This window comes from Physcomitrium patens, chromosome 15 (assembly GCF_059467195.1).
Source record: "Physcomitrium patens ecotype Gransden chromosome 15, ASM5946719v1, whole genome shotgun sequence".
Lineage (NCBI taxonomy): Eukaryota > Viridiplantae > Streptophyta > Bryopsida > Funariales > Funariaceae > Physcomitrium > Physcomitrium patens.
Genome location: NC_143424.1, coordinates 10,261,802 through 10,271,749, shown reverse-complemented (window position 1 = coordinate 10,271,749; position 9,948 = coordinate 10,261,802). Strand labels below are relative to the sequence as shown.

Genomic DNA, 9,948 nt, shown 5'->3' with positions numbered 1-9,948 from the left:
ACTCCTTTATACAGTGGATGTTGGGTGCCTGTGCAAGATGTCCAGCTGTTTGGACTGTAGGGCTTCTGAAGCCAACATTAGTGCGTCAAATTGTTGAGGTTGTGTGATACATCTTGAAATGCTCAGAATTTTTTGGAAAAAAAAAAAAAGCATATCTGTGGGACAAACTGCAACACAAAGTTGGGACCAGAACTGAAAGCCTGGGCTAAAGCAACTCCTTCCCCTCATGGGTAAGACAATGTTCATGTACATGGGCCACAATCTTGGCTGCAAAAGCCAAGGAGAGTCCCCTGCCTCCATTGCTTCAAAGCCCCACCTGGCACAGCTTGCACAGCCTCAAAAGATTGGAACAGTGCCTTACAAAATTCCTAGCAATTGTTCATATTACATGAGTTGTAGCATCAGAGGTTTGGTGTACCTTGGAAAACCTTACAGAGACATACCTTACAACAACAATATCTCCCACTTCAAATTTTTGACCCACTAAAAGGTTTTTTTTCTCTTTATTTTTTATTATTTCTTATCATCTACTATGCGTACTGTGCAAGGCTGGCTATTTGGTGCACACACATGGACTACATGTGGACAAGAGACTAGTCTAGGACAATAAAACAATTTGGAACAACATATGAATAGAGAGGATTTGACCAGTTGGATGAGGCATGAGGATAAACCTGAATGATTTAGTGGGCAAAGTTATAACTTTGTCACCCTCACTCACTAGACTGTGAGACATACTGCCATTATCCAACATTCTGCTGATTTCCAGCCACCTTGACACACTCTTCATCACAATTCTTAGAGTCAAGGAGAATTGTGGGGGTATTCAGTCTGGTTAAGTTGGTGAATGGGATGAAGGGGGGCTATAGTTTAGATGGTGGTGCATTTGTCCCCCCAGGATTATACCCTTCTACCACAAGTTAAAATGCCTTCCTGGTTCCACTTGTCCCAGTTTCTCATGCCAAAAGCTTCTTATTGTCTCTTGTTCTGAGCCATACTTGCCTTCCCACTGGGATCCTTCATCAGGGTTCATGGACAACATAAGTTGTGCATGATCCATCTGTTGCATGCAAATGGGTGTCCCATGTGAATTTGGAAGTCATTTTCTGGGTTGTTGTTGACTTCTTAAGAGAAGAAGCTGCACAACAGCACAAAATGTTAGAAAATGCTCTCCAACATAGAAATAATTTTCTACTCCAACAGCAGGCATTTTCTTAGCATACATTTGGTAAATGAGTTGGGATATTAGTTCTGCATGAAGTTAGTTGAGCAGTTATAGATGCAAACTAGAGATATTATAGAGACAGCTGTTAGTGTGATATATCACAGAGTAGGTTTCACTTAAGAAGAGTGAACCTTGGTAAGAACTGTTGGACATCAAACAGCAAACTTGTCAAAAATAATGATTTTCTAAATACCATTGTGTAGCTTTTAAAAGGCTGTACTCTTATGCTGATTTCTTAGCATGCAAGTATAAGCACTAAGAGGAAAAAAAAAGAGTGAAGTATTCATCATTCTTTCCACATAATTTGCCACGTTTTACTGGTACCAATTTTTCAGACATTTACGAGGTCCAAAATTGTTGACTTAGATTCCAATACCTTGGCGAAAGGTGCACAGAAAGGGTGCTAAACAATTTTCATACTACAAAAATTGTTGACAATTACAATTGCCAAATGCAACTTTCAAACTCGCACATTAACTTTGTAGTGTAACAGTTGATAACATTCCACGGTGTCCCCATGCTCACACAAAATTTGAGTTGTGGTAGGACCTAAGAGCATCCCAAGGTGCCTGCCACCTGGTTGCAAACCTTGAAATAAGATAATACATTTCCCTCAGCCTCAGACCCTCCAAAATGCAAAACATCACCAAAGCAGGCATCTTCTAATTTCTGAGACAAAACTAATATCAATCCTACATACATGTGGATTAGATGCTTAACCTACCAGGACAGAAACAGAAGTAGGACAGGAAAACCCATGTCCCAAGTGAAGTACAAGGTCCCCAGTGTTTAAAAAGCGGGAACATAAATGGACAAGCCCATCCCTCCATTAGCAACCTTTGGATACGAGGGCACAGGCTTCCATGGTCCTTTTTTTCCTACACTTGGTTGCTTCTTCTTCTAGATATGTCCAAACATTCTGACACCATGCAGATAATAAGTAATAGTTCTTGCAATGCCCACACAATAGTTTTGTGATGTACATCGACTATGCAAACTGCTCATCTTGTGTCATGTTTCTATCCACTTGCATTGAACGACTCGAATTGAATCAAATGAGTAGTAAAGCTTGCAATAAGTCTGGGCCATACCAGGCAAAAATTCTGTACCAACATACCAACCATATCTAATATAGACACGGCTGGATTTTTGGGCTTCAGTACTTAAATGTTAATCAATAGTTCAGTGTTCATTTCAATTGGTCTCTGCCCATGTTGAGAACTCATTGTTGTATTCGCTGTGGTCCAGCATTCAAAAGTTTCAACCCTGGGTTTTGGTAACAGTCATTTAATCAACTCAGGTCAGAACCCCAGGTGTCTTATCCACATACGGTTCTAAAAGTTCAGACTGCATACTTGATTTTCCTAGTATTTATCGTCATTGTATTCATTGTAAAGAGAAACACGAGATGAAATAGGAAAGTTCAAGACGATCGACTGCTTAAAAGAACGTCATGATAGAGCCTGTCAAATAAGCGACCAGAGTACACCACTTGGAGTTATATCAAGTGATACGTACCTTGTCGATGATCTGCAGTGCAGTGGGCCAGCGCCTCTCAGTTGAATTTATAACATTTCGAACTTTTCCTTTACGCAAACTTCGATGCATGCAACTGCGAAGAACACAAGAGGAAGTTATAAACTAAGGACGATATCAGCATCCAAGAACATGAACAAGATAGCATCTGCATCGATGGCCAGCACATCTCCAGGAATTTTTGTTGAAAAAATCAAAAAACAAAAAATCAATAAAGTATCGCTGTGATGTAATCATATTTATATTCATTTCCATTCAGTCATAAACCATGAAAATGAGAATAAATTCAATGGCACAACACCACTATGAGAGGAACGTCAATATGCTTTTCCAAAGGAGAGCAGCAAAGAATACAATATGTTACCTGCAAGGTGCCTACTTTTTGGTAATTTTCGACAGTTATAAAGATCTCACTAATATTAGCTTTGAACATCCCCAATTTCCTCAGATTGTCCTGAACACAATTAGAGCTTTCACCTGCTACTGTCTTGTAATTAGTACCTGTTTTCTTCAAAAATGAATCATGATTAACACTCATATGCTACACATGCATAACAGCGTCTGTAATGTAACACACTCAGGAACTTAAAAAACAAGCTGAACAGAAGAATAACTATCCAAACTAAGAAAAACTACTGACGATTTAAAGGCAGTTCAAGAGCTTCAAATCGACCCCTTGACAGAGATTAGTCTTCAATCGTCAATAACACCTTGTTCAAATCATCTCTAGACCTGGCAGCAAGACAACACAAATCCTAGAAACAACATTCTCTATCATCTTATGCATTAGCTACGGAGTCTCGTGCTAAGAAATGGAGGGGCACCTAATTATAACATGACTTGTAGATTCTTATGATTGAACCTACCAAGTAAAACGGTCAGAGAATAACTATGATATTCGACGACTCACTCCTCAAACTGGATACCATAAATGGGATAACCTATATACACATTAACCATAAGCAATTTAAGAGCTTGCAACCCTAACGATTTCACACAAGTGTAGCCGAAATTTGAACTTCAAAGACTATTCTTGTCATTTACAAATGTGCTCTTGAAAACAGACTACTGCTTAACCTTTCTGGCGCCCTGCGACATTTGAAGGTGAGGATGATCTATACACACACCAACAACATAAAGGTCTTTGAATTCAAAACCATGTGGTAAACTGAACATGATATCACAAACGACGAGAACCTCAAAAGTCACAGAAACCGTGACACGCCCATACTGCATCTCACCTTATCTACACTTTTGTCTTTCCATTGACCATCGACCATCACCCTATTTCCCAGAAAAGATCCAGAAACATCGATACACAAAAAACTTGAAGTCCAGCACAATGAAATTCCAAATGCAAGGAAGATTCAAAACTTGTAGAATAGCCTACAAGTGAATTACCTAGAATGGTGCCGACTTATCAATTGACAGCAATTATAGAATGGCAACTGTCTACATGCGGACCTACACATCCATGTAGTGGCGGCGAATTCACTACGTATCTCCTCTCTTTCTCCATACCTTGTAACGTCAGGGTTGATTATTTACATCTCAACCAAAAATGCATCCATACTCATAACTCGAATCAGGAGTAGCTTAAGAACAGGCAGGAAGAAATCAGGGGATACAACTACAGCTTTAAGAGAGCGAAACTGTGTAGCCATACCTGTACACGCAAATTCATTCCGAGCTTCAGGAGTGATTAGGGTTACAGTTTTGTGAACTGATACGAAACCTTCTCACTCATGTCATCGGATCTATTAAAATAACAACTCCGTAGTTGTAATACGAGGATTGCACGCACAATTTGAGGTATGGTGTCATTACTCCCTAGTTTGCCCACCTATAAACCAATAGATTGAGCTGTGATTGCTATCCGAGGTGTACCTTACTTACCTTAAATTGCAAACTCTTCACTTGTCCTTCCGGTCTCAACCGATCTGTTCTTACTACTTCCCATCGCTGTGCACAAGCAGCGGTGCTTCGTTACTATACAAAGTAGACTAAGTTAATCTTAAGAAAACTTGAATCTGCTACACCAATTTGCATGATTATTCCCTCCTTCTCCATTTAATTCCTCATGAGGAACCATTCGTCGCAGCGCCTATTTCTTGGTTTTCATCTATTCGGCATTAGGTGCTCATAAAGGACTGCACAAAGTAGGACCCAATTCTGCGAAGTTATGTTTAGTTGTGGTTATGAATCTCTGGACGTGGGTGATAATGTGAGTGTATGGAGTGTGGATCTCTATGCACAGATTCTATTTTTCTGCAAAGGGCGGTGGATACAGCGGAGTCGAGCGAAGGAGCTTGGCTGCAATTTTACATGCTTCAGGGAGTAGCGCGCTCTCGCTGCATGGCACCCTCCAGCAATATCTGCTGTTGTTTGACGGGAAGAGGATAACAGGGCAAGTTCCGAAAGCTTTAGACATGTTGCAAGAAGAGCAATTGCCTTACAATATTTTGGTTAATATTACTGAGACAAAAATTATAAATGAGATTATTTGACATGCTACTATGAACTGATTGATCTTGGAAAATCTAAGATTGAAGTTGAAAGCAATTTAGAAACTACAAAGAATCAAGATCTTTATGGTACTATTTAAAACCGATGTATTGAAAATCAAATTTCAAACAACAACAATATGTCTTTTTTCAAGCAGATGTTTATTCATTTGGAATGATATGTTCTAAGATTTTTTCAAAAAAATGGTCTATTTAATGATGTTTATGAGATGAAAGAGATATTACAATGAATTGAAAAAGGTGACAAACCAAACTTACCTTTAAATTGTGATGACTTGATTGAACTTGTCCAAGAGTGTTTGAGATTCAATCTTTTGCATTGGCCAAAGTTTGCAAATATTTGTGAAAGATTAAACATACTAAAGATTTATTTATTTATTTATTTTTATAGTTAGAATTGATGTGGCAAATGCACCATATTTTGAAGCATAAAAAAACCATTGTCATCAAAACATAGAATTTCAACAAATACATAATAGATTGCCATTGATAAGACTTGTACTAAAAACTAAAGTAAGTATCTAATAAATTAAATATATTAACTATATTTTATATTTTCACACACTCTTTTATATTATAATGATATTTAGATGCCTTGATATGAACTCATGTTAGTAAGATTAGATTAAAATATAATATATTCATCATTCTAATTTATTTTGTTGATTTGTGGTTGAATTTCCAATTGCAGGTTGATTTACTTAAAGAAGAAATATTTGATAGATGACAATTTTTATCTTAAATAAGATAAAAATGTAAAATGTAAAAATCAAATAAAGTGAAGGCATTATATCTTATTGGAATGGATGGAATAGATAAGATGACAATAGTAAAGGCTATATTAATTGGTGTAAAAGACATATAAATTATCTCACACTTTGTTGAGGGCATTGAAAGTGGTGGTGATTACTATACAAATTTTTGCAATATTTTAGAACAATTTAAAGTCAATTTTTTTTAAAAATGATATAAAAGAAGCTCAAGAAGTATTATAATCATTCTAGATGGAGAACAAAACAATCTTGGTCTTTGACAATATAAAGAATTAAAGTAAAATTGAAGGTGTTGTGCCTATGGATGACAAATTTGCTAGCAATAGTAGCACATTGATTACACATTGATATCATTTCTAAATGAATTAGACAACATCAAATCTTTGAATATTTTTAGAATGAGCAAATTTTTAATCTTGACATCATTGTCAAATGAATTGTATAATTTGGCATCTTTTACTACTTTTGATATATATACAAAAACATAACATCATTGCCAAATGAATTAAACAACCTTTTATCTTTGACTATTTTAAGAACAAGAAAGAAGTCAAGTTTGACGTCATTTCCAAAAGAATTAGATAAACTTATAACTTTAATTATTTTAGATATAAAATAGTACAAAAGCTTGACATTATTACTAAATGAATTAAAAAATCTCATATCTTTAATTATTTTAAATATGTGGATGTGCATAACTTTGGCATTTTTGCCAAATAAATTGGACAACCTCAAATCTTTGACTATCTTAAATATGTGGAGGTAATTAAGCTTAACAATATTTCCAAATGAATTAAGTAATTTTAAATTTCTTACTATCTTTGATATATGTAACTATTAAAGCTTGAAATTATTTCTAAATAAATTAAGCAACTTAGCATCTTTGACTTCTTTTGATATAAGTGGGTACTCAAGCTTGACATTATTTTTAAGTAAATTAGACAACTTGACATCTTTCAATATGTTAGAAATAAGTGACTACTCAAGCATAACATCATTGCTAAATGAATTGAAAAAACTCACATCTTTGACTACTTTAGATATAAGTGAGTACAAAAGCTTGGCATTATTTCCAAATGAGTTGAAAAACATCAAATCTTTGATTATTTTTAGAATAAAAAAATGCATAATCTTAACATCATAATTAAATGAATTGATCAATCTGGCATCTTTGTCTATCTTTGATATAAAAGAATTCAAAAACTTAACATCATTGCCAAATGAAATGAATAATCTTATAGCTTAAATTACTTTGATATTATTATGAAAAAATAAATGGTCAATGTATTTTTAAAAATATACCTTTAAAAATAGGTTAAAAATCAAAAGATAGTACACTCATAAGTTAATAAAAAAAATATAAAATCAAGTCTAAATAAGATATATTTAAAATAATATAATATAAAAAATATTAATTTTAGAAGAATTATATTTAGATTACACCAACAAAACATATACAAAAGAATTATTATAATCTCATATTTAAATTATTTTACTTTTTTAGTTTCTAAAATAAATTAAAATTTTATAATTTAATATTTATAATTTATAAGTCGAAATTAAATAGATATTTATATTTTTAGATATCTTAATTTTTAATTTATAATTAATGTATCTTATTATTTATAAGGTTTTTTATTCCAATATTTTACTTTAGAAGATCTTTTATTTAAAAGATATAGCCACTTTCACTTTAATTTTAAGATTTTGACTTTTGAAATATGTAGTTTGGAAATTTTGAATTTTGGATTATATGGGTATGCCTAATTTTTTTGACATTTTTATTTTTAAATTTTGACTTGACCTATTGTGAGTCCTATCATTGCATCTTAATTTTTGGAATTGTTTAAAAAAATTATTTTTTTTGGATATATAAATAATAATATTATGAAGTTTATTTGATGATGTAAGTGTTTATTAGAATTTAAAAGATCTTATGAGTTTAAAAGATATTATTAAGTAAAAAGTCATTAAATTAGAGTCTTAATAAGTCTTAGAGGTAATTATCTTAGATAGTTTAGTATATTTTTCTTAAAAATAATAATTTTTATTTAGTTATTAAAAAAATTCTTACATATTTTTCCACTTATTTTTATTATCTATTAAAATATTATAAATATTAGCTAGTATGTAAAAAAAGAATAATAAATAAACTTCATAATTTATTTTTAATTTATGTAAAAATTTAGATTTTTTGGTTAATTCAAAGTGATTTAATTTCAATAGAAAGTCATTGAGGTAAAATAAAATAAAATAAAATAAAATAAAAAACTTGAATTTATGTTAGTTGTTAGAAATATTATGAAAATTTCTAGAATCTTTTAAAAGCCTTTAAAAATTTTCAAGACATGTTTTTAAGACTTTAATAACAGTAATTTTACTATCTTAAGAGACTATAAAAAATAATTGGAATAAAATTTGAAGGCTTTGTAAGGTAATTTTACTAATTTTTAGTATTTCAACACCATGGAGGAATCAAAAGTATAAAAAATCATAGTGACAAGAAACTAGTAGTTGTAAAAAAAGTTGTGCATATATCATATATAGATTATAGCACTTTTAATATATGTAAGAAAATGAGACTAAAGATTTTTGTCTCCTCTAAGATATCTTATACACCATTTTGTGAGGCTTAAAAAAGTTTAAATCTTAGACATCCATAGTAAGTTATTTTAAGTTAAAATTTATTTTTTTAATTTTTTAATTTTTTACTTATTTTATTTAAATCCTCATAACTTACTTAAAATAAATTAGAATCACATTTTTTATATCATTTAAAAGATAAAATAATTATTAAAAGTATATCTATTTATTCTTTTATTTTTATTTTCTTACCAAGGTTTAAAATTTAAGATTTAAGATTTAAAATTACATGGATGTGTCCAATTTTTTGATCTTTTCATTTTTTGGTTCCAACTTAATATTCTCCTATATCCCTCCTCCCTTCTCTCTCCCTCCTTCACTTGTGGGATCTATAATTTCAATGGAGTAAATAAATTTATCTACAAGTTCTTAGTTTATCAAAAATGATTATTTTGAGTTAGGCTTTGGATTTTCAACTTTAATTTTTGAAGAATTCTTGAAAATTTTAAATAGAGCAATGGATGCATTAAGCAATTTTTAATTCCAGATATGTATTTAAATTTCTCTAAAAGTGTTATATACTTAAATATATACTTATTCATAATATGATGATAAAATAGATATCTTATATAATTACATGTTTATTTTTTGGTTGGAATTATACATACACATATATATATATATAAACATGTATATATATATATATATATATATATATAAAAGATGATGTGATAATTACTTGGATCATTTTCCAACCATCATAAAAAAAATTGGCCTTCTTGTATCAAAGTTTGTTAGCATTGTTGTGTTATGTGAAAATTAGCTTGAGAATGCACTAGTGTCAAGGACATACATATTGACACTAAAAATTATCAAAATAAAATAAAATAAATAATAAAAATAAATAAATTTAATAATATCTTATCGAAAAGTTTTTAGAAGCTTGATAAATGTGGATTTTACTTTATAAGTATTTGTAGGAAATTAATAGATTAAAAACATGGCCAACAAGTTAGCTATATGTTGTGCATATTGACCACTTTTTTTATAAATTGACTATATGGTGCACATATTAGAAACTTACTAATAGAATGTCATAATGTAATCATTTAATTAGATAGTATATATGGAGATAAGAGTGAGGTCTTTCTCATTCTTGCCAATACTTTTTTTAGTCTTAGTCTTATTTCAAGAGTCCTTAGTATTTTTATCTTTGTTAATAGTAATTTTAATTTTAATTTTATCATTATTTTTGAATGAATATTTGTTACAAATATATATATTAATATTAGTATTTATTTAGATA

General features: G+C 31.3%; 1 long non-coding RNA gene across 24 annotated transcripts; it reads right to left on the bottom strand.

Annotated features, from left to right (window-relative positions):
• Positions 1 to 348: 348 nt before the first annotated feature.
• On the bottom strand, positions 349 to 5,247 carry LOC149987743 (uncharacterized). Of its 24 annotated transcripts, none has more exons than XR_016506708.1 (7): positions 4,658 to 5,221; positions 4,283 to 4,427; positions 3,839 to 3,876; positions 3,126 to 3,262; positions 2,744 to 2,837; positions 1,950 to 2,491; positions 349 to 1,138 (listed from the first exon to the last, which is right to left on the bottom strand). It is a non-coding gene; the product is annotated as an uncharacterized LOC149987743 (long non-coding RNA). The 24 variants fall into 24 exon arrangements; XR_016506698.1 differs by lacking the exon at positions 4,283 to 4,427 and adding an exon at positions 4,428 to 4,518 and having other exon boundaries at positions 1,950 to 2,144; positions 2,317 to 2,491; positions 3,126 to 3,876; positions 4,658 to 5,217; XR_016506690.1 differs by lacking the exon at positions 349 to 1,138 and having other exon boundaries at positions 1,957 to 2,144; positions 2,317 to 2,491; positions 4,163 to 4,427; positions 4,658 to 5,231.
• Between the last annotated feature and the right edge of the window lie 4,701 nt (positions 5,248 to 9,948).